This window comes from Carcharodon carcharias, chromosome 13 (assembly GCF_017639515.1).
Source record: "Carcharodon carcharias isolate sCarCar2 chromosome 13, sCarCar2.pri, whole genome shotgun sequence".
NCBI classification, from domain to species: domain Eukaryota; kingdom Metazoa; phylum Chordata; class Chondrichthyes; order Lamniformes; family Lamnidae; genus Carcharodon; species Carcharodon carcharias.
Window position 1 is genome coordinate 48,885,150 of NC_054479.1, and position 25,460 is coordinate 48,910,609.

General features: G+C 42.3%; 1 protein-coding gene across 1 annotated transcript in view; it reads right to left on the reverse strand.

Moving 5' to 3' along the window:
• The window catches only part of kremen1 (kringle containing transmembrane protein 1), a 253,321-nt gene that overhangs the window by 23,063 nt on the left and 204,798 nt on the right, over positions 1 to 25,460 (reverse strand). Inside the window, exon 9 of the transcript XR_005944764.1 lies at positions 24,829 to 24,901. The gene's annotated coding sequence lies outside the window, so the exon portion shown is untranslated. The remainder of the gene's footprint in view (positions 1 to 24,828; positions 24,902 to 25,460) is intronic.

Here is a 25,460-nt window from a genome sequence, read left to right on the forward strand (position 1 = left end):
GCCATTAAAATGGCCTGTTTCCTGGGAATGCATTATTAATGAGGCGGGATTGGGATGATATGGCGTGAAAAGCCCCCATTGCAGCCAGTGGGTAAAACATCCATCTTCCCGCCCCGCTACCGTACTTAGTGCAAATTTGGAACGATTCCTCCCTGAGAGATTTAGGAGCATCAAAATATTTGGATTTATTTTCTTAAAATAAACACATCACAATTTTCTAGATAACCATTCCAGTTGCTTTATATTACTAATCCCCTGGCAGCCTCTTTGAGCAGCGCTGTTGTGTCTAGATCAGGCTAATGATGGTATTTCTTTGCTATCATCTGTACTGGAGTATGCACAAGCTGAACCTTAGATGTGAGGACCAATATCGAAAAAGTGGACATCATTTTAGACCATTCCCATAAATGTCTGTGAAAAAGAAGGTGCTTCCATTTATCTCATGTCCTTCATGTCCTCATGAGCATCCCAAAGTCAACCAATTAACTCCAACAACAACATTGACATGCAAAGTAGCAAAACCATCTAGGTGCTTCACAGAGATGCTTGTAAAATGGAAGATGCATTAGATTGGGAGGCTACCCAAAAGTTCGGTCAAAGAGGTGGATTTTAAGATTGGTCTTAAAAGGCAAGAAGGAAGTAGAAAGCCAAAGAGGTCAATCAGGAAACTTGAAAGAGTGGGAACTGGTGTCTGAATTGTGTGAAAAGGAGCATCACAAGAGGTCATTTACAGGGCAGGAAAATGTAGGGTTGGAGGATATTTCAGAAATAAGGGGGGATTATGACAGGAAGAGATATAAACACAAGAAATAGCCTTGCAGGCCAACGTAATTCAGTGAGGAGGGCTATAATTGGTGAAAATGATTTTGTGCCAGATAGGGTATAGGCAAATGAAGTTTATGGAGTGTAAAGAATGGGAAGCTGACCAGAAGGTTATTGAAGTATTGAACTAATAGCTTTTTTTGATCAGTATTAATGATCTGGACTTGGGTATACAGGGCATTATTTCAAAGTATGCAATGACACAAAACTCAAAAATGTAATAAGCAGTGAGGAGGATAATGCTACAGTTCAGGAGGATATGGACTGGTAAAATGGGCAGATGAAGTATAAAACAAAGAAGATCAAAATGATATATTTTAGTAAGGAGATGAGAAGAGGCCATAAAAACTTTTTCTTCTTCAGTTCTCTGCCTAAAGGCAGGTCCAACCCATAGCGCCGCCACAGTTAGGGCAAGGAAGCAGGTTCCAAACCCACCTGAACAGAACAGAGAATGGAACCGCATGCTGTTGGCCCCAATCTGACCGACACCAGCCAATCAGCTAACTGAGTCCCCAGCACCCCTCTACTCCCCAGCTCTGAGGAGTCTGAGTTGCTGCGGCAACATACATTTTCATGTGCATGTTGTTGTCTGGAGCTATGGGGTAGTGATGCTCCAGGCTCTTATTTCCATCACATGGCTGACTGAGAATCTCACCCGGTCTTAGCACCCGCCATTGGTGTATGTTGGAAGAATTTACAAGTTGATACTCAACCTGTTTGGCCATGTTATGAATTGACCTATCTCTCTTTTTCTTAAATGATCCACATGCTTACGGGTGATCCGGCCCTCCACTTCCACGTTGTCCAACAATGGTCTGGTCACAGAACTTACCTTACCAGGTAACCACTTCAGTTCTCCACCGAAACTCTTTACATATACTGCTTCTCCAACAGTAAATTGTCGCTCTCGACTATGCAAATCATGACTTGCTTTTTAGTTCCCTTAACTTTTCTACACCTTCCCCTCCAAATTGGGAAGTATCAGGCTTAGTCTTGTCCAAAGACAGCACCTCATCAGCAATTCTGCATCTTCTTTCTACGTGTCTTCTTCTTTTCACAACAGAATTTAGTCTTGGCCTTATTTTTTACTTCACTGTCAGCCAGACTTCTCTCAGATGCAATCTCAACTTGTCTTGGTTCAGTAATTGAGCTACTGATGACTTCATTGTCAACTTGCATCTTGAAAAGTTCTATGACTTTGGCTTTTAAAACCTCTTTAGCTTCATTCAGCTGATTCTTTAGCTCTTCTGTCTCCTTCTTGTATCTGTTGGCTTCCTGCTGCTTCTTCTCTGCCAACTGGTTCTTCAGTTTGTTCATAGGAGTGTTAAATTCTTCCTGTTTCTCTTCATACTTTTCCAGAGGCACAAACTTTGACCTGAGGGAATCTTGTAGTGTGTGAAGGCCTTTCAACAGGTTTTCCTTTTCTTTGCGAAGGTTAGTCACTTCATCTTGAACTCTGTCATTCTGCAGAGTCTCCATGAGTTTCTTCTGCTGTTCTTCCACGTTATTGCTTAAGACAGTCTTTATTTCTTCAGGTTGTTGAATCCTTACACACTCCTTTTTCATCCCATTGTGGTCCTTGGACTCTTTCTGAAGTACTTTGTCTTATTCCTTTCTCAATATAGGAACTCTTCCCGCTTCCTTTGAAACCTCACTGGCCAATCAATGTTAATTTCCCTCAATCAATTTCGACCTAGAAGGTTTTGTCCTCTACCTTCTAATACCATCATGGGTAGATGTACCGATTGGCGTCTATGATGAATAGTTGCTCTGGTGATAACTTTTACCTGGATTTCTTCGCCTGTGCACATTTTCATTCCATCACAATCCTGACTTGTGCCTTGTAAGTGGCGGACAGGCTTTGGGGAGTTAAGAGGTGACTTACTGCCTGCAGAATTCCCAGCCTCTTACTTGTTCTTGTAGTTACAGTATTTAAATGGCTGGTCCAGTTCAGTTTCTGGTCAGTGGTAACCCCCAGAATGTTGATAGTGGGGGATTCAGGAATGGTAATGTCATTGAATGTCAAGGAGAGATGGTTAGATTATATCTTGTTGTAGATGGTCATTGTCTGACACTTGTGTGGCGTGGGTGTTACTTGCCACTTATCAGCCCAAGCCTGAATGTTGTCTAGGTCTTGCTGCACAAGACATGGCTGCTTCAGTATTTGAGGAGTCATGAATGGTGCTGAACATTGTGCAATCATCTGCGAACATTCCCCCATTTCTGACCTTAATGTGGAGGGGAGGTCATTAATTAAACAGCTGATGATGTTTGGCCTAGGACACTACCCTGAGGAACTCCTGCAGTGATATCCCGGGATAGAGATGATTATCTCAGTACTGCCTGATGGGATGGTGAAGTAAGGTCAATAATAACTTGTCAATGGAATTGGATAAATACTTCAATGGGCAAAATTGGCAGGACAGTGGGGAAGTGGAACTAACTGGGTTGCCCTTTCGAACAGTCTGCACAAGCACAGTGGACTGAAAAAACCTAACGGTGCAGTAGTGGATCTGTAGAGCAAAGGGTTAACTCTAACACTACTCTAATAATAGCTACTGCACATTTGCGTAAGGAGCTATGTCATAATGATATAGAGAGAGGGAGAGATGAGTGAGAAGAACCAGGAGCAGTGTATTTCTGTCCTATTGTTCTGTAATCTTGTATATAGTTAGTTATGTAAATAAAAGCACTTTTCAGGAAAGATCTTTGCCTCCAGTCAGGTCTCTTATTAGAGTAAGGCACCCAATGTCTTCCGAGACAACCCAACAATAACAGGGGACCCTTGTAAAGTTATGAAATTGTAAATACTTTGGATGTTCCTCTTCTTTTATACATGCAAAAACCTGTTTGAAAACATACCAGAACACATCATTGGTTTAAGAAGTGTCCCACCACAACCACAGCATAGCAATTAGGGATGGGCTATAAATGTAGCTTTTCCAGCATTGCCACAAATGGTAGACAATGCTTTTTTAAAAAGTGGAACAGGCAGACTTTTGGCCTCAACTACTGGATGGTGATACAGCAGAACTGACCCCCTTATTAATTCATGGAAATATATAGAAAAATCAGACAAGTTCCACAAAGTTCAGGTGATTCATTCTGTCAGATTACTGAGCTGCTAGACCATGTAGTGAAGAAGATGTTAACAGATATAAAGTATATTAGGCTGATTCCACAATCGGGCCCTCCTGGCACAGAATGGTCTTACAGTGAGTACTTTTAAAACAAAGCTAACTTCAAAAATTTGCAGGGGCTATGGGAGAAATAGCATGGGACTAATTGGACTAATTCAAAGAGCGAGCACAGACACGATGGTTGAATTGTCTTCTGTGCAATGTCCTTCTATGAAGTAATTGAGTATGGGGGTAACAAAGGCATGAAACAGAGTTACATTGCTAGATGAGCTGAGGTGGATGGATGTGACTAATGTTACGGAAAATGAAGTAGGCAATCTTTGTATGAATTTGGAATCTCAGGCAAAGGTTAACCAGGTCTCCAAGATTTTGAATAATCTGATTCAGCCAGGCAGTGGTCAAAGAAGGTGACTTTGGTTTTCCCAATGTTTAAGCAGACGTTTTTGTTTGGTTCCAGGTGTCACTTGGTAGCACCCTCCTCTAAGTTAAGTGGTCATGGATTGAAGTAGCCCACTGGTGCTTGAACATCTCATTTAGACTTCAGCGTAGCACTGAGGGACTGCTACATCATTTGAGGTACCATTGTCAGGTGATACATGAAATGGAAGTCTTGTGCATGCAAAAAACAAACTATAATATTCTGCTTCACAAATTATGATTTGATCCAAACTAGTGAGGAGCTCAGTAATTTGCCCAGATCTTCTGGTCAGTGGGTGCACCCACTGTTAACTGCGAGTTAAACTGATCACTTACCATCTTAAGTTAGAGGCTTTGCCTCTTCTGGTCTTGGCTCCAGCAGGGATCCAGCGACGAGCAGGAGACAAAGTAGTGAGTTTAATTCCAGCCAAGCCACGGCCCCTTTTTTGTCATAAACTAAACACACAGCCCTAAAGGCCTGTCTTCAGTTCATTGATTACACTGTTTTTAAATGGAACTGCCCCCCTCAACACTGCGCAGCCTCTTCTCCAACAATGTGCTCACCTCCTCTCTCACCCTCCTCCCTCACTCCACAACAATGTTCACCCTCCTCCCTCACTCCAGGAAAAGCTCACCGCCGTCACCACACCCCCCCACCTTACCCTGACAATGCTCACTCCTTTCACTCACCCCCTACATTGCTCACACCCTTCAGTCACAATGATGCTTATCTCCCTCACCCCTGACAATGTGACACATTTCTTCACTCATGACAGTGGTCACCCTTCTTACCCCCCTGACAATCCGACAAAGTTCACCCTCTTTCCTCTCTACTCCTGCTCGCCCTCATCCAAAGCTCACCCGCACCCCTCACCCCAAATAGTGCTCATTCCCCTTCCCGCGCACTCCTCGACAATGCTGACTCTCCCGACAGCCAGATAGAAGCCAGGGGTTCCAGGAGGTGAGTTGGGGGATGGGGGGGGTGAACATGGTCAGGAAGGGGGTGAATACTGTCAGGAGATAGGGGCGAACATTGTTGGGAAGGGGATGACCATGGTCAGGAGGGAGGAGGGTGAACATTGTCTGAATGGGTGACATGTCAGGACTTCTTCAGGGTCCTGAGATGCAGCTAGAACTTAAGTTGAGCCATTTGCTGCTCTCCAAATTGAAGATTCAAGCCAATGTGACATAAACTCAAATTCCAGTTCTGATGAAAGTTCTTGACCTGAAACATTAATCCTGTTTCTCCCTCCACAGATGCTGCCAGGCCTCCTGAGTATTCCAGCATTTTCAGTTTTTATTTCAGGTTTATTGTGAGGGGAAATGAATACAAAGGTAGGGAGGTTATGCTTCTGTTATACACGGCATTGGTGAGGCCACATCTGGCATATTGTGTACAATTCGGGTCTCCTTATTCAAAGAAAGATGGAAATGCATTAAAAGCAGTTCAGAGAAGGTTTACTAGACTAATAGAAGGAATGGGTGGGTTGTCTTATGAGGAAAGGTTGGACAGACTGGGCTTGTATCCACTGGAGTTTAGAAGAGTGAGAGGCGACTTGATTGAAACATATAAGATCCTGAGGGATCTTGACAGGGTGGATGTGGAAAGGATGTTTCCTTTTGTGGGAGAATCTAGAATTACGGATCACTGTTTAAAAATAAGGGGTTGCTCATTTAAGACAGAGATGAGGATGCTTTTTTTCTCTCGGAGGGTAATGAGCCTTTGGAACTCTTTTCCTCAAAAAGTGGTGGAAGCAGAGTTTTGGAATATTTTCAAGACAGAGCTAGATACATTCTTGGTAAGCCACCGGGTGAAAGGTTATCAGGGCTAAGTGGGAATGTGGGGTTGAGGTTACAATCAGATCAGCCAGGGTCTTATTGAATGGCGAAGCAGGCTCGAGGGGCTGAGTGGCCTAGTCCTGTTCGTAATTCGTATGTTCATATGTTCGTATTTCCAGCAGCGGCACTACTTTGCTTTTAAACTGAAATTATTTCTGTTGGTTTCATCATATAAAGTGTGTTAAATTTCCTTTGGAGTTTAACACAACATATGTAGCTAGCTTAGTCAACAAATTTACAAATACTAACTCCCTCTGATTGAATAGCCCAATTCAGGAGCCAATTCTTAGCTCATCTTTTTTTAGCCCAGTATCCAACTTCCATCTCACAGTTAATAGTAACCTTCACCTTCGTCATGGAGTAACAAGCGGGAAGTCCAAATTTATTTAAGGAGCCAATCCCATTTTGCCCTCATAAAGGAGTCCCATCTGCAAACCACTTCCTGTGCCTCCCAATCTCCATCATTTTTTTCTCCTCATGCTTTTGTCCCCTTTCATGACTTCCTCCCAATCCCAGTCCCAGTTTCTCACATACAGGCAAGTCCCAAGCTCCACTTTCCTTATGCATTCATCTCCCACTTGTTTCTCTTTAATTCCTGTCTTCCTCATACACTCAGTTCTAATCACTTGCTCATTGAGTCAAACTGTAGCAAGAGGACTGTCATTTTCAAACCATTAGGATGGGCAAAGGCAGTACAAGAGCTAACTGATAACACACACAAAATTTATGAAGAACAAGCTGTAAGCTTAACAGGGCATCAAGAATTTTGGTAGAAACTAGTCTTACCTTATTATTCACCGGTAGCTCGGAATAATTTGATAATCCAAAAATGGGCATTAAAGCGTGGAAAGAAATTTATAATGTCCAAATCATGATACTGGGACAATGTCAGCTGGTTCTACTCAGTCCCTGTAGCCTGCTTTAATATCAATGTTGCGCCTGTTCCAAATTGACTCCTTTTCTCAAAAGGTAAAGTCCTCTTACCAAACTATACAAAATAATCCTAATACTTGATTTGCTGCTCAAACCAGTTAGACCTGAGTTTCTCAATCATCCCCAATCCCCCTCTTCCTTTTACAAGCTTTCTAACTTCTTCAGTCTATCTGAATCCCTGATTTCCTCAGCATGCATCCCTGTTTTCTCCATGGCCAATCAGTGTCAACGATTTCCTCCTACAGACAGTCCAAACCCTTGTTTTCCTCAAACTGTCACTTGCAGTTAGCTACTTTTGGTGACTTTTTCACTAAAGTTATTCCAATGCTTTCCATTCAGTCAGTCGAATCAGTCCCACTATCTTAGCTGCCCCAGGCACTTTCAGGATGCCAACTCCTTTAAGTCTCAATCATCAGTGCACAATTTCGATGCAATCATGTCAGGCAGATCTTCACTTCTTGTTCTGTATTGCACTGGAAAAGATTAACATGTGAACTCACAGCAGACAGCCATTATTGAATTAACTTTATTTACACCTCCCCAACAGAGAGGGCAGCAGAGACGACAATATAACAAAGGCTGTGTTTGCTGCCAACACCATGCATTCGCAGTTGTAAGCGTAGCCACCATCTTTATAGGAGCATGCACAGCCATCACAACCTGGAATTGCAAATGTTATAGCACAGGCAGCATCAAGTTAACACTTTTTACAAAAAGGAGGCAGTCTGTTTATAATGTTTGCAATTGTGGCCTCCCCACGGTTTCTGAATCTCCTGCTCCGGAGCCGCTTCCCCTTAATCCGGGTCTGTCACTGGGAACCAGCTGCGGGGCTGTGAATGGAATTGCAATCATCACCAGGCGGATTAGAAGCCACCCCTCCCTGCCCATCCTGATCGCTGGAAACTGGAGGAGGCCGTGCCCTGACTGCCCACCTACCGCTGGCCTTAAAAACTGGGTGAATGGCTTCAGGATCCGAATAAGATGCAACCAATACTATGCCTCCTGCAAATTATGTCATTGGCTTCTGCGCCATCTTGCAAGGCCATCTTGTGTTGGCAGGAGACACAGTATGTAACAAAATGCTCAGATCTTGCAATACATTACACTCTCTCCCCACTTTAAAAAAACTTACACGTTAAAATGTAAAATGCCATGAGAACATAATTTTCCAGAATATAATATAACTAAACTGATATCAACAAAACTTGAAAGTTTAACAGGTTGGGATTACATACTTGGTTTTACTGTAACCACAACAAAAACACATATATCTGATACTGCCAAAGCAATTTACATGTAAAAAAATGTTTTTCCTTAACACCAGTGTGTATTTAACAAAAGCATCAACATTTGACAAGAAGTAACGAAAGGATCAATTTTTTTTCTTCTTCCTTCCTACATAATTTTAATTAACCTATCTGGCTTCTTTCTCATTCTATCTGGAAATTTCCTTCCATTTCCATTTGCTTGATTCTGCTCTCTCAAAATTTCTGACTGTGTCAAATCTGAACTTTGACTTTGACTACTGACTTCGCTTAATGGTTGGGGACTGTGACATCGATTGATTTGTCTTAATCAAAGACCCTGACTCACTCTGCCCCACTGGTGGATTCTGTATTACCAGCAAACTTTCAATTTCTTTTTGAGTTTCACTTTCTTTCTAACTTTCACTTTGAGCTTTAGGCAAAATTTGGACTTTAGGAGGTTTATCATACTCTCCTTTCATCAGATATCCTCTTTCAAGCAAATAATCTACATGACATTGATGAAGTCTCTCTCCAAACTCACTAGATGTGTGAATGCAGTTTGTCCCTTTAGAACAGCCCCAATCGCATACTTTTCCTTATCACCTCAGTCTTCTTTCACCATGACTTTCTGACAAGCATTTTCTAAGTTTCATGCCTCGTGTATCATGATTCATCTTCACTTTGCCTTGTTTTTCTCTTTGCTATTGGTGTCAAGCTTGAGCAAACAAGCTCAAACTTAAGCAAGCACTCACTCATAAGGTGAGCAACCTGTTGGAGACTGTGGGGTTATTCTGTAAGAGAACAGAATATTGTCTAGCCTGTGTCAAAGAGAAACACAGAAATTACGGTCTAGCTTGTCACTTAGCAAATACTTCTGCAAAGACCTCTTCACAATCTGTACATTCCTCTACTCGGCACCATTTCCGCTGGGTGATATGGTGGTATTAGAGTGTGTCCGACTCAATTCTTGACTCAGAAATATTTCAAACTCTTCTGATGTAAACTGTGGACCATTTTCTATCGCCAACACCCCTGGAAAGCTATAAATTGCAAACCAACTTCTCAAAACCTCAATAGTTTTGGCACTTGTGGTATTGGGCAGAGCCTCAACATTTACCCACTTTCTGTGGCTATTGATTCAAACAAATGCTCTTTTCCTTCCACTTCAAAGAAATAGACATGTACTCGTTCCCACAGTTTTCTTGTGTTTAACCATGGAATGAAAGGAACCTTGGTTGGATCATTTCTCATTTCTTATTATCATACTCTTTAGGTCAGCCATTCATGACATAATTTAACACTTCACTGGGCACCGTATCCTTGTGAGTTTCTTCATTAATTTCTCTGGTAAACATTGGCATGTCATTTGTGTACCTAAAGTAATTCACAGGTAACTCAGTGGCTAGAAATGAATCAGGCTTCAAGGGAAGTCTTGAAAGAGCGTCTGCATTTGCTTACTTACAATATTTAATATCATCCTAATGGGCCATCAAAATCAATGCCCATCTCTGGAGTTGTACTGCTGCTAGGGATGGCACTCCCTTCTTTGAGCCAAATATGATTGTAAGGGTTTGATGGTCAGTTAACAAATTGAACTTCCTCCATACAGGTAACAGAGGAACTTGGTAACACCATATATGATTACTAATGCTTCTTTCTCAAATTGTGAGTACTTTTTCTCTGACTTTGTTGAAGTATGTGAAGCATGTGCTGCAGGCTTCTCCACAGGATATGGGGATAGTGCAGGAAAATGGAGTTGAGTAGAAAATCAGCCATGATCCCAATGAATGACAGAGTGGGCTTGAAGGGCTGAATAGCATACTCCTGCTCCTATTTCTTATGTTCTTATGTTCTTATACCATCCTCCTTTATATAACAACACATCTAACTCCTGTGTTGAGGCATCGTAAGCTAAAATCAATTGTTTCTTGGGATCATGGTGGGTCAAAACAATTTACTTAGTCAGTACTTTCTTCACTTCTTCAACCGCTTCCTGACACTCCACAGATAACTCCCAATCTATTTCATCTTTGAGAAGTTGATACAGTGGAGGGAATGTATTAGCTAAATTGGGGATGAACTTAGAACATTCAACAGGATCGTTTAGTATTATTATAAGTTCTTCTTTGTTCTCTGGTCTCTTTGCTTTCAAAATCCCTTCAACCTTCTCCTGTATTGGGTGGATACCTTAATCACACATTTGGTGACCCAGATATGTTATGCTTGACAACATGGAGCACCACTTATGCTTTTTTGCTTTGATGGCATACGCTTGAAGCCGATCTAGGAACTTATTCAACCTTAGAATGTCCTTTCTCTCTGTCTTACTGCAAATTAGAAATGCCATCTAAGAAGCAGGACATTTCTTTAATCTCACATAATACCTGTTCCATGACACTCTGGAGTACTGTGGGAGGAATAAGTGTACCAAATGGTAACCATTTGCACTGGTACAACACTTTGGGTGTATGATTGCTAACCTGCTCCTTGCTCTTGTGAGTTGATTTGAATTGCAAATATGCATTTGACAAATCTATCTTGCTGAGTACCTTTCCATTGGTTAAATTAGAAAAACAAATCTTTACTGTGGGTATGGTTCATTCATTGCTTTTCACCTTCTTAATTGCCCCTGTTCTTTGTAATCTCTTCAACTTTTTACTTATTGCATTGGCTTAATCTTGAAAAATGTCAGCTGTACATTGTATTTTTGACTTTGGCCTTGTGAAGCCTAATTTTATCATTTGGCCCACTTTTTGCTCTCCTAGCACTTCCTCAAAGTCAAATGTACTCTAGTACAGCAAATCATGCACTCTGGATCCTACTATCTCATAGGACATTGTTATGGACTTGATTTTCCAGACAGGTTTCTCATTAGAAACATCAAACTTTATTTACAGGCTGCAGCAGCAGTTACATGCTTCCATCAAGCTCCACAACTAGAAGAAGAACTCTTACTCTAAGGTTCCCCATGCTTACAGCTGATTCGTTCACAATGTCACATGATACTATACAACACAATAGGTCTTAAAGCTACAGTGACTACATTTCTTAAAGCTACAATTATTACAAACATCCTGCCCCATGTGCTCAAAGATCTCTGGATTGAGAATTGGCCTGTTGAGTCACATGAAGACCCATATAGCAGAAACTCGCGACCCTGAGAAGATGTCATCCTCAAATCAAAGGCCAGTCGGCAACAATAATGATCCTTACTGTAAATGATTCAGTCCAGTTCAACTGTATTTTCTTATGCCAATTTCATCCAATCAGGGAGACTTTGTTCCCTCTTACTATTACCAAGGACAAGTAAGAAGATGTATCATCATATTCCACTCCAACACTAACCACTTAACAGTGGATTACTGTTATTAGAACAACTAATGAGTTTCATACCATTTTTCCATAAGGAAATGTGACTTAGGGATTTCTTATGCTCCCTTTCCAAGATAACAGACATTGTTTCAATTCATGTTTCAATGATGAAAGTGAATTGTGAATCTCCAACTTTTATTTCTACTGTGGGCACTGGAATTATATCTTCAATCCTATTACCCTCATCTTCCATGTGCTAGAATTTTCTTGCCGTCTGACCGAGTACAACTCTTGATGTTACTGCTCCATAACATCAACTTCTGTTTCCATTTACATCAAATTCAAGGATTTCTAAACTCCTGAACTAGCTTTAGATCTACCAGGACTCTTACCTGGTGCAGGGCTGCGACCTGGAGCTTTACCATTTCCTCTACTCCTGCAGGCTACCTGGATATTAATAATATTCCCACAAGCATAGCACTTTGACTAGAAATGGGGGAATTTAAATTGTTGGTGGCTACCATGGCAATGATAACATCTACATTTCTGACTTTAAGACTGTGAACTTGGCTGCCGTGGCCTGGGTCTTTCTGAATTCCATTGGACCTCTCCTCCCAGCTCAGGAAAAGAACTCCCTTGCAATTTTAACTATCTCTACAATTTCCATGACTGTAGCCTCATTGCAGGTCTCCTTCCATGTCAGCTTATTGCCTTTGTTCAAAAACTTGGCCTGCCACAAATGTGTCTTTAAGGTCAGCTTCTAAACTTGCACCATACCCACCATGATGAGGGAGTTTCTTTAATTCGAGAATGTAATCTGCAATATTCTCACTTGGCCACTGCTTCCTTTCACAGAATGTAACTCACAGTGCAATCTCATTCTTAGTCGTGCCATGATATGAGTCCAGAATCTCAATCAGCCCCAATCCCTCTTTTCCTCCTACATTATTTTTAACTTCTTCAGTCCATCTGAATAACTGATTTCCTTAGCAGGCATCCCTGTTTCTCCATGGCCAATCAGAGTCAATAATTTCCTCATCCAGACAGTCCAAATCCCTATTTTCCTCAAGCTGTCACTTGCAGTTAGCAGGTTTTAGTGGCTTCTTGACAAAGATTATTCTAATACTTTCCATTCAGTCAGTACCACTGTCCCAACTCCCTCAGGCAGTTTCAGAATGCCAACTATCTTAAGTCTCAAGCCTCAGTACACAATTCTTATGCAAATCATGCCAGGCAGAGCTTCACTTCTATTCCTGACATGATGACTTTTCATACTATCACTCAATGTTGTTTATAGATTTTACTAAAACCAAGCAGAAAATCTTGTGTGAATTGCAGAATGCCATATCAGACCTCAGAAATGAGAATTTAGAATGACAGGGTCAGTTTAAATCTGCGGTCCCAAGTTCCTATCTTCTTCAGTTTAGATGTCCATTTATCCTCATTGCCCTTTTACAACCCAAGTGGGAAGCTGTAATAGGAAATGAAAACTTGCACCCTGGTGTGTTGCCTTGGACTGGGAGGCTGTCAGAGTCCCTCATGCTATAGGGGACTCAACAGCAAGGATCACCTGAAGGTCACCATCTACAGCCCTACGCCAGTAAATGGAGATGAACGTGAACAGATAATTACAGGCGCACTGCCCACTCAATATTAATAAAATTGCATGTATATTAAACATGAGGCATCATTTGAAATTTTTAAGCAAACTCTACACTTTGAAAGAATCACTATGGGCTTTTGAATTAAGACTTACACTACAATCAGGACAGATGGACATATCTAGTTGCAGCTGCAAAACAATGAGTGGTCTCTGAGTTCCAAAGGAACTGCATCATTTGGTGATGATGTCAACATGTTACTCAAAGAATGTGAAGCAATGGGGTATCAGCTGATGTGACAATGACGGCTGAATATTGTTCAGAAGAAATCATAAGTGTTCATCTCAGAAAATGATTGTGGCATCAAATGAATAATAAAATAAAGCGGGATATCCTGTGAATGCAGATGACTGATTGCAGTCCATGCATCCTAAAACATTTAGCAGGAGATGTGCTTCTGAATATTTGAAGGAACAGCAACCCATGGATTGCATTCATTCTCAACCTTCTGCTATCTCAAATTCCAATTATTTCACTGCCTACTGCATTTCCCGCTCCCTCCCACACCCCCAGCTTTGACTGCTTAGATTTCTTGACAGCTCAGCTCAGCCCAGCTCAGCCTCCCTGACAAATACAAGCTCCTGATATCGCCTGAGCCTGAAGCAAGCCACATGTGATTAAAGTTTCCACTTTGATTTCGAGTACGATCCATTTTTCACCTCCGCCACCCATTACCTAACAGAGCCCAGTAAAACTTTAAAAAACACTTAACTTACTGGAACAAAAACAGAATTACCTGGAAAAACTCAGCAGGTCTGGCAACATCGGCGGAGAAGAAAAGAATTGACGTTTTGAGTCCTCATGACCCTTCAACAGAATTCAGTGAATATTAGGAGAGGGGTGAAAGGTAAGCTGGTTTAAGGTTGGGGGGGTGGGGGGAGAGTAGTTGGGGGAGGTGGTTGTGGTTGTAGGGACAAGCAAGCAGTGATAGGAGCAGATAATCAAAAGATGTCATAGACAGAAGAACAAAGAGGTGTTGAAGGTGGTGATATTATCTAAACGAATGTGCTAATTAAGAATGGATGGCAGGACACTCAAGGTACAGCTCTAGTGGGGTTGGGGTGGAAAGACTAACAGGGCATAAAAGATATAGATTTAAAAATAATAGAAATAGGTGAGAAAAGAAAAATCTATATAAGTTATTGGAAAAAACAAAAGGAAGGGGGAAGAAACGGAAAGGGGGTGGGGATGGATGAGGGAGTTCAAGATCTAAAGTTGTTGAATTCAATATTCAGTCCGGAAGGCTGTAAAGTGCCTAGTTGGAAGATGAGGTGCTGTTCCTCCAGTTTGCGTTGGGTTTCACTGGAACAATGCAGCAAGCCAAGGACAGACATGTGGGCAAGAAAGCAGGGTGGAGTGTTAAAATGGCAAGCAACAGGGAGGTTTGGGTCAATCTTGCGGACAGACTGCAGGTGTTCTGCAAAGCAGTCGCCCAGTTTACGTTTGGTCTCTCCAATGTAGAGGAGACCACATTGGGAGCAACGAATGCAGTAGACTAAGTTAGGGGAATTGCAAGTGAAATGCTGCTTCACTTGAAAGGAGTGTTTGGGCCCTTGGACGGTGAGGAGAGAGGAAGTGAAGGGGCAGGTGTTGCATCTTTTGCGTGGGCAGGGGGAGGTGGCATAGGTGAAGGGGGTGAAGGAGGAGTGGACCAGGGTGTCACAGATGGAACGATCCCTATGGAATGGGGGGGTGAAGGGAAGATGTGTTTGGTGGTGGCATCAGGCTGGAGTTGGCGGAAATGGCGGAGGATGATCCTTTGAATGCGGAGGCTGGTGGGTGATAAGTGAGGACAAGGGGGACCCTATCATGTTTCTGGGAGGGAGGAGAAGGTGTGAGGGCGGATGCGCGGGAGATGGGCCGAACACGTTTGAGAGCCCTGTCAACGACCGTGGGTGGAAAATCTCGGTTAAGGAAGAAGGAGGACATGTCAGAGGAATTGTTTTTGAAGGTAGCATCATCAGAACAGATGCGACGGAGGCGAAGGAACTGAGACAGTGGGATGGAGTCCTTACAGGAAGCGGGGTGTGAGGAGCTGTAGTCGAGGTAGCTGTGGGAGTCGGTGGGTTTGTAATGGATATTGGTAGACAGTCTATCACCAGAAATTAAACAGAGAGGTCAAGGAAGGGAAGGGAAGTGTCAGAGATGGACCATGTGAAAATGATGGAGGGTGGAGATTGGAAGCAAAATTAATAAATTTTTCCAGGTCCTTACGAGAGCATGAAGCAGCACCAAAGTAATCATCGATGTACCGGAAAAAGAGTTGTGGGAGGGGGCCAGAGTGGGACTGGAACAAGGGATGTTCCACATACCCCATAAAGACACAGGCATAGCTGGGGCCCATGAGGGTACACATAGCCACACCTTTTATTTGGAGGAAGTGAGAGGAGTTAAAGGAGAAATTGTTCAGCCAGATGGAGGAGAGTAGTGGAGGATGGGGATTGTTCGGGCCTCTGTTTGAGGAAGAAGCTAAGGGCCCTCAGACTATCCTGGTGTGGGATGGAGGTGTAGAGGGATTGGACGTCCAAGGTGACGAGGAAGCGGTTGGGGCCGGGGAACTGGAAATTGTTGATGTGACGTAAGATGTCAGAGGAATCACGGATGTAGTTGGGAAGGGACTGGACAAGGGGACAGAGAAGGGAGTCAAGATAATGAGAAATGAGTTCCGTGGGGCAGGAGCAGGCTGACACGATCGGTCTGCTGGGACAGTCCTGTTTTTGGATTTTGGGTAGGAGGTAGAAGCGGGCTGTCCGAGGTTGGGCAACTATCAGGTTGGAAGCTGTGGGAGGAAGATCTCCAGAGGAGATGAGGTCAGTGACAGTCCTGGAAACAATGGCTTGATGTTCAGTGGTGGGGTCATGGTCAGGGAGAGGTAGGAGTAAATGTCTGCGAGTTGACGCTCAGCCTCCGCGAGGTAGAGGTCAGTGCGCCAGACAACAACAGCACCACCCTTATCAGCGGGTTTGATGACAATGTTGGGGTTGGACCTGAGAGAACGGAATGCAGTAAGTTCAGAGAGAGACAGATTAGAATGTTTGAGAGGAGCAGAGAAATTGAGACGACTAATGTCACGCCGACAGTTCTCAATGAAAAGATCAAGAGAAGGTAAGAATCCAGAGGGAGGGGTCCAGGTGGAGGGAGAATATTGGAGGTGGGTAAAAGGATCCATTGAATGGGGAGAGGAGTCCTGCCCAAAGAAGTGAGCACGGAGATGAAGACTGCGGAAGAAGAGTTCAGCATTGTGCCGAGCCCAAAATTCATTGAGATGAGGGCGTAAGGGTATGAAACTAAGTCCTTTGCTGAGCACTGAATGTTCAGCGTCAGAGAGGGGAAGGTCAGGGGGTGTAGTGAATACACGGCTGGGGCTGGGATTGGAAGATGGGGTGGGTTCGGAGGGACAGGCAGGGGTGGAGGGTCCTAGATGTGTGTTGATGTCGATGAGTTGTTGGAGCTTGCGTTCCTTAGCACTTGAAAGAAAGAGAAGCTGCCAAACCTGCTGAGTTTTTCCAGGTAATTTTGTTTTTGTTTTGGATTTCCAGCATCCGCAGTTTTTTGTTTTTATCACTTAACTTACCTGGACACTTCTGCCCCAGGGTCCAACTAACGCCAGCTTCTTTGAGCATGACCGCACTGTGACTTTGCCCGCCCAGGGTTAAAATCATGTGAAGGCCTGAACCTCAGCAATGGAAGCTGGATTTTGAATATTTAGAGGATCCTTGCCTATCATTAGTAATGGACTCTCACACCTCCTGAAACCCAGTCATTATAACATTGGCTGACAATAATGCATCCCATTCTTGTTGAGCTTTGTGTGGGTGGCAGGGGTTAAAATCATGACCAAATAAAACAAACACTTGCTCAGGGTGTGCTATAATCTTAGAATTTTATACCAGTAGAGCTAATAGATTCAGTAGAAATGTTGAAATTCTCCATTTAGAAAACCCAAAGTGAGAGAAGGTTGAAAGGGAGGGTAAACACATGAGGATTTCAATGTAAAACAATTGTTCCCACATCCTATTTGTCCCACACCCCCAATTGTCTAAAATGGAAAAAAATGGTACTCAATTGAGAGGTGCACTGCATAACTGCAATACTGAGTGAGTGCCTTCCAATATGTTTGGTTAGGATCCCAGTGTTCAGTGTCAATACAATAGTAGGTGTCTATTGAAAGATGCCTAGAAAAGCATTTTTCAGAACACAAGAAATAATTTACTTTAAATATTTGGCATTGTTCTGATCCCAGCTGATGCTATTACTGGACAAGCCTGATCCCAGGGTAGAACCCAGCTTGATGGATCCTAAGTTTTATTTTTTGTTTAGATACAGAGTGGCTGCTGAACAAAGTCACAGGGGTCAGCTGATGAACTTTTAATGAAAGGATAAAACATTTACTTCACCCACAACTATACCCTCACAGATATATACAGATTTGTTAGGATAACACAAGTTACAATAGCTATCTTATACTCTAATGTTCACACTAAGTATACAGTCCACGGCGACCTGTGGTCAGGTACATCATACTCTGAGACCAAGTGACAGATGCCATCCCAAACAGATGCTACGGATCTCCCACCAGATGCTTGTCACAACGTGAGCCAACCGGTCTCACTGAACTCCATCATGCACATGGAAGTTTTCAATGTCCATTGTCGAAGAATTCACTTTGGAACCTTTTACCAAACAACACTTTCTCTCAGATACCTCCAGGGTTTCAAACTCTCTTTCGATGTTCCTCTCCCCTGGATCACCATATGCATTCAAGCTTCCTTCCACACACACTCTCTCACTGACTCAGCTGTGCCAACAGAACACCACTGCTTCACATGCCCATAGTAAAGAGTTACAGACCTTTGGCTGTCCCCTTGGAGTTTCCGGCTTCTCGCATGCCTATATTACTTTAAACCTGCTTCCTGCAACTTTCTTCTCTTTAATCTTGAAGCTTGGAACATTCCTCTCTGCTCCTTGCTTTCACTTCCACAGAACAGGATCTTTTCCAGACTCCTGCTCTTCCTTTGACTAGAAGGTCTTCTTGCAACCCTTCCTTTCTGTCTCACTCTTTGGCCTTGGGACCTTTCAGTTCTTTTGGGAAATCTGCTCTCTCTGCAGTTCCCTCTCCCATTATCCAGTCTCTCTGGAAGCCTGGCCTCAACTGCAGTTTGGGACTTGCTATCTGTCCATCTGCTATGCTGCTTTCAACTGAATTCAAACTGCTTTCAATTGAACTGAAACTACTTTTCTGTCTCTATGAAACCTCCTGTTGCAAGGCAACAGCACAGCTTTTTTCTGACCTTGTTTGTTTTACCTCCCCTTCAAGAGTCATAAAATATCATTATAAAACAAGCATCTTTAAAAGTGAAACTAAAACTCAAATTCTCCCTTTCTCAACACACAAAGACAGAAATAAAAATCAAACCTCATTCCTAACACACCCAATTACACATATAACTTACTCAAACTAACTCTATTTCCTAACAGCATCTTTAAAGAAAGATGTTATTTGAAAGTTCTCCCAATCTCCTAACGTACAATCGGCAGAGGATCAGCAGATACATTTATATCATTGATACCAATCCTTCACTGAAGCTATGGTGGGGAACCAAGAGAACAACTGTAAAAATCCTATCCTGTGGGTGGAAGCTGTGCTAGATGAGTTGGAGAGATAGAATGAGGAATGGACTGTGTGACCCATCCTTATCCTTAACTTTTTTGTAATGTTCCTTCAGCTGCCATAGGAATAAAACTGTAGATTTTACAATTACAATTCAGACAGCAACATGCATAACTAGAGATCAGAAAAGAAAGACTTGCCAAAAAAATTAGAACTTGATGGCGATAGATTCTCTGGGGGTCTTATATTTTACTTATATGTTATAATTAATAAGTTTTGCATTTATTCTTAAGGTAAAAGATGTTAAGTGAGAAAAGAAAAGATATTATTTTTCTGACTTTAGATAACTAGCATTGACATGAGCATTCACACTGGTTAAACACAAATCAGAACCTCCTCCCAAATCCAAAAAAAGTATCAGCTGTGGTAGCACTCTGGTCTCTGATTCAGAAGGTCATGAGTTCAATTCCATTCCAGGAAGAGGAAACCTCACCAACCTGTTTTAAGTTTGTACTTTTGTCAGCCTGAACCGTATTCAAACTAAGTACCCAACATTGATGGGCCATGTTCCAACTCTCTCCTCCTTTATTGCAGAAGCCCCTCATTGTTTTCTACTCAAATGTCTTGAGAATAACATCTATATCGAACAAAGAATCCTTTATTGCTGCACTTGACTTTTTGCTGCACTCTAGCCCGTAGACACGCCATTGAAGGGTGGGGGAGGAGAACCGCTCTTCTTCAAAAATCAAATGCTGATTAAATGTGTGCACAAGTTAAAGGAAAATTCCTCAATCTCACATTCATGGTGGGGAGTCTTGCTCAAAGAGAATCAATGTGTTAGTGTCCTTTAACCAACAAGAAATCCTCTCAGGTGTGGCTCCTGCTGGCAGTGCAAGCTCACTGAAATTACCCTTTTTGGTTTTTGTGCCAATATCAATTGATTTGATTTTTTTGATTCTCTCCTCTCATCTCCTGAAGATACATGAGCATCAGTACCCTCCAGTCATTCCCCAATTATGTGTATTATTCACATCAGCTTTGACAGTGATTGTTGGCAGCTTATTTGGTGATAGTGGGGGAATTCATCATAGTCCAGGCCTGATCCTGAAATCCAGACTGGATCGCAATGAAGAGTGAGACCTCTGGTATATGTTCCCCTCTCTTAGCTCATGTCACTGGGATTAATTGTCGACCTTGACTGAGATTAGTCTGTAAATCAGAATAGCGGGAGGCTCAAATCTCAGATCTCCAGACAAGTCCTCCTACAATGACGTCTAGGGAGCTTGAATGGTCGCCCTCCTGACAGCAATGGTACCAAATGACAAACCTATGCAAATACAATTTTTGATTCCTCTTTATCTACCTGCAAGTCTATATTGGCTGTCAATCCAGATCCAAGCTAAATTGGTAACATACCCTGTTGCAGAAAAACAACAGGCATTAGCATCTTCACATCACCAACAATAATGTTTAGTTTATCCTATTAATCACCTTCAGCGGCAATGCTTTCCACACACCCATTACACTGTGGGGGAAAAATATTCTCCTGACCTGTAGCCTTGCTTCAGACTCATTCATTTTGAACATGTGCCCTTAATATCTGCAGCCACAGTCCAGTCAAATGGTCCAGCGTAGTGCAAAGCAGACTACAAATTCAAGATCAATTTAGAAGGAGCTGCTTTATCATAAAACAATTACTTGGAAAATGTTATCCAACTCTAGAAAACCATACAGCCAGTTTGTACAGAGCTGCCAACAGAGGCCAATTTGGAAACTCCAATCTAATTAGTACTAAGCATGAAGACTGAGCGTTAAAAATAACCTGGGACTCCCTCATCACTTTCCGTCTGTTGGATGACTATGTTTTTCTCTCACGGGGGAGAACAAATTGGTGGAATTCCTGGAAGATGAACTAACAATTTTATTCAGCCTTAGCAGTAATCGGAAACAGTTTGAGCAGCGAGCTTTGGGAATACTTGTGAGGAATCTCAGTCCCTTGGACAGATGCAATGTGTTAATTGATTAGCAAGTGGGAATTCAACTGGGTTGCTTGGATGAAGAGAGAGGTCAGGGATTGTATATGTGTCTGAGAGAAAAAAAACATCTTCCTAATCTCTCCATCTACATGTTGGTCTCTTTCAACTGCAGTGCATGACAAGAGGCGGTAAACATTTCCCTCTACCACAAATTTCTATGTGGAGGAAGGCTGTTGTTGCAAGATCCTATTTATTCCTACCAGAAACTGGCACCACTCTCACCATTCCACAGAAGTAATCCTCTACAAACCAAAGCATCATTGTCAGGCTCCACACGCTGTCTGTTCAATGGGGCTTTTATACTCGCTGCTCAACCACTTACATCTTTGGCTTTCATTATTCTATCATATAACTCAACCCAATTTTTTTTTAGAAAGGTCAATTTAAATAGTTTCTCCACAAACACAATCCTGAGCCACAATCTTCGAACCAGCTTCATTCGTGCAAAACTCATCAGCTCAGGGGGTCACCTTGTACCATATTGGTGGTGATTTTTCTTTAACAGGTTTGTGTGAGATTCCTTCATTTGACTAAAAGATGTTGACCTGTTTCATTTAAGTAGGTTGACAATCCATAATGGCCAGAGGAGTTTCATACTAAGATGTTAATTCATTTGTTATTGATATCACACAATGCAACTTCAACCCATCATTCAAATCAACATATAGAAGACAAAAAAGCAGACTCTGCTTAGTGGGGGTCGAGCATGGGGTAAATTTGAAACTAATCTGTGGAAACATCTGTGGGAATTTTAACCAATTTCACTGGACAAGATACACATGGGATTGGGTGGAATGCCAATTTTTCACCACATCTGATGTTAGTCTCCCATCAATGGAAAGTAAGATCAGACAGGGTGTAAAGACAACATTCCACCCAATCCCATCAATTTCCCCAATTGGCAGCATAGGTCAAAATTGTCCCGAATATTTCAGTCAGTACATGGTCAACCTATAATCAGGCTCCCTGCAGGGATGGTGGTGGTAGTATTGGTACATTTCAATGTAAAGAAAATGGATTTATTTCAAAAATAACATTTTGGGATAAAGTACATGATTAACTTGAAACATGCATGGTATTTCTTGGTCTGTTGTAGACTAATTGATAGGGATTTACTGTAGTGATTAGTCAACAACTCTATTATCGTTGTATGATGTGACTTCCAAGATGGTGGAGGGTGAACTTGATGCACCTTGGTCTTTTTTCATCTAGCATTCCCTATGTAAGAGTAGACTTTTTGCCAATCATAGTTATAAGACTTAACAAAGCTTGAATTTCTCAACAAATGGTTCTTGCATGAAGACAAAAGATTGCACAACATTCTGGCAAAGTTGAATTTGTTACATTTGTGGGATTTGTATAAACAGGGAACCATTTTATCTCAACATATTTTCCTCAGCCTGGTTCAGTTAGTAGCATTCTCAACTCTGAGTCAGAAGAGCTCAAGCCACACTCCAGAGATTTGAGCATCTAAAGCTAAATTGACACTCCAGTGCAGTACTGAAAGAGTGCTGCATTGTGCGAAGTGTGATCCTTGGATGAAACTTTAAACAGGTAGATATGAAATATTAGAGAAGAGGAGAGTGTTCTTCCAGTGTCCTGGCCAGCACAGCAGATTTTTTTGTTGGGAATGCAGGAGAGCATCTTCTTTAGTATGTCCTATCGTGTGTGGCTTCCTTATGATTTTTAAATAGAGATGAGCATACATATGATAAGGTGTTCTGACACAAACATAGTGAATTATCAGCCAAATCGTTTTACCATTGAACTGACATTCAAATCATGTCATATTACATTTACAATATATTCTTTAATATTCATACTATTGACCACAAACCTATCAAAATGAATTCATTGCTTTGTTAGCAACCTAGTATGTGTAAAGTCATTGTATATCTGCACTGAGAGATTGGTATAGGTAGGTGAAAGGCGACTTGGCTGCTTGCAGTGCTCTCTGGGTGGCATTCTATCATCGTAGCTAGAAAACTGATCAGCTCAGGGGTCACCTTGTACCATGTCAGTGGTGATTTTTTTTAACAGGTTCATTGCCTTGCTGTGCATTCTGCAGCATAAGTTCACTGCACCCAGCTTGTGTCCTGTAGCTGGGCTGTTTCTAACTCCCCAGTTTCATTCGTGAAGCCAAGTGAAAGTTGCTTAAGCCTCGGTTCCTGTTTCAGTCGGCTACAATGATGGAATGCCATCCAGAAAGCACTGCAAGCTGCCAAGTCACCTTTTACCTGCCTACTCCATTCTCACAGTGCAGATATACAATGACTTTACACATACTAGGTTGCTAACAAAGCAATGAATTCATTTTGATAGGTTTGTGGTCAATAGTATGAGTATTAAAGAATGATTAATGTAATGTGACATGATTTGAATGTCAGTTCAATGGTAAAATGATTTGGCTGATAATTCTCTATGTTTGTATCAGGTCACCTTATCACTCATATGTGTGCTCATCTCTATTTAAAGATCATAAGGAAACCACACATGATAGGACATACTAAAGAAGATGGAGAATCCACTATATTATGGACATTCCTAAATCATATATTGTCTATGTTCAGTTGGTGGAGCTCTTGCTTCTGAGTTTGAATATCCCTTGAAGGCTTAGATAGTGCAGTCCTGAGGTGATGCCATATTGCAGCATAAGTTATATAAGAAATTGGAGCTGGAGTATGTCTTATGGGCCTTCGAGTTTGCAACTGCCATTCAGTATAATCAGGGCTGTTTTCTACCTCAACTCTACATTCTCAGACATTGGAGGTGCTATGCTTTAGGTGAAATATAAACTGAGGCTCCAGGAGCCTGTTCAAGTGGATACCACAGTCTGGGAGGCACTGAGTACAGATTGCCTGCTAGTGAAAAGAAGGAAGAACCAGAGTAAAAAATCCAGCTTGGGCCAGACCATAAACCTCATAGTGTTGGACTACACGAGGCACTAACAGTAACCTGAGAGTAGGTCATACATTTGACCTCTCCACTTCAGACCAAGTAGATCTCACGAAGGGATGAGAAGTACAAAAATAACTGGAAAACCCTTCTGGCCTAAAAATAAAGTTGAAAAAAGATTGAACATTGTTGCCAGGTTCCTCCAGTAATTCCTTTTGTATTCATTCTGCAGTATGGAATTAAGCCATGCAGAGGAGGGAGATCCTAGGTTTGATCCTTAGTCTGTGCTAGGACCTCTGTGGGAGTGCTACATATTACTTCAGCAACTCTAGAGATAAAAAATCAACCAGTATTCCCATTGCTGATTACTGTACCGTTAAATAAACTGAGGGTATCATTCCCAGTCCCCTCTAGGTGGACTGACCTGCTCCTATTTGTTGTTCAAGCTCACACACTTAGGGCTAGATTTTCTGTCTGGAGTCGGGACCACAACGCCGGGATCAAATGCAAACCAAGACCTTGCATCCTGTCAGGAATAGTCACATGACATGATTTTTGGTGAGCTGGCCAATTGGCCAGCAGGAGTGCTTGCCGGTAAATTAAGGACGTTGAGACCCTGGTAGGTGTCAGCTATTGCAGGGGAAGAACAGGAGCAGGAGGTGAGAGAGGATGAGGAAGGGGAGTTAGCGGGAAATAATGCTGAATGGAGAAGTACCCCAGCTAATCAACAAGGAGACTGGGCACGGCTTGGGATTCAAATGTTTGTGCAGATGCCATGAATGTCAGGGATCTCCTGCTCCAGGAACATTTCAGCTCAGCCTCTCTAAGCCAGGTTGAGAGGCATGTGAAAGGAAGTTTGAGATACCTGTGCTAAGACATGCATCGAAGATGCAGCTGGAACATCGAACCACTTACCGCCAATGCAGGAAACATATCTGCCCAGAAACTCCGCCTTCATCGTGAGGGATCCTGTTATCTCTTTTACCACCTTGAGATAAGAAGTACAAAAAATAACTGGAAAACACTTCCAAATGTCTGCCTGAGAATAAAGTTTAAAAAATACTGAATATTGTTGCCAGTTCCTTCAATAATTCAATTGGTAAATTCATTTTGCAGTGTGGAATAGAGCCATGCATTGGAGGGAGATCTTAGGTTTGATCCGCAATCTGTGCCAGGACAGCTGTGTGTGTGCTACAAATTGCTGCAGCAACTCTAGGAGGTGAAAATCCAACCAGTATTCCCATTCCCGTCACACCATTTTTCCTAACATGGGCAGCACAATATGGAGTCCCAGACATGTGGCTTAAAGTGCCACCAATAATATGGTCCAACTAGAGGAAAACAATAGAGAGAGAGAGAAAGAAATCATCCCAGTGACCCACTTACAGCTTGATGCGATGAGGTGGCCTTCTCTTGCCCCCCTCCAGGAAGGATCTCCCTCCCCTCCCTCACAGCACTCAACATTAGAACCAGGTTGGCATCGATCAAGTGTGGGCAGTCCTGTCCTGGGTGCCAATGCCAGTTCTCCTAGTGACATCTCGCTTCCC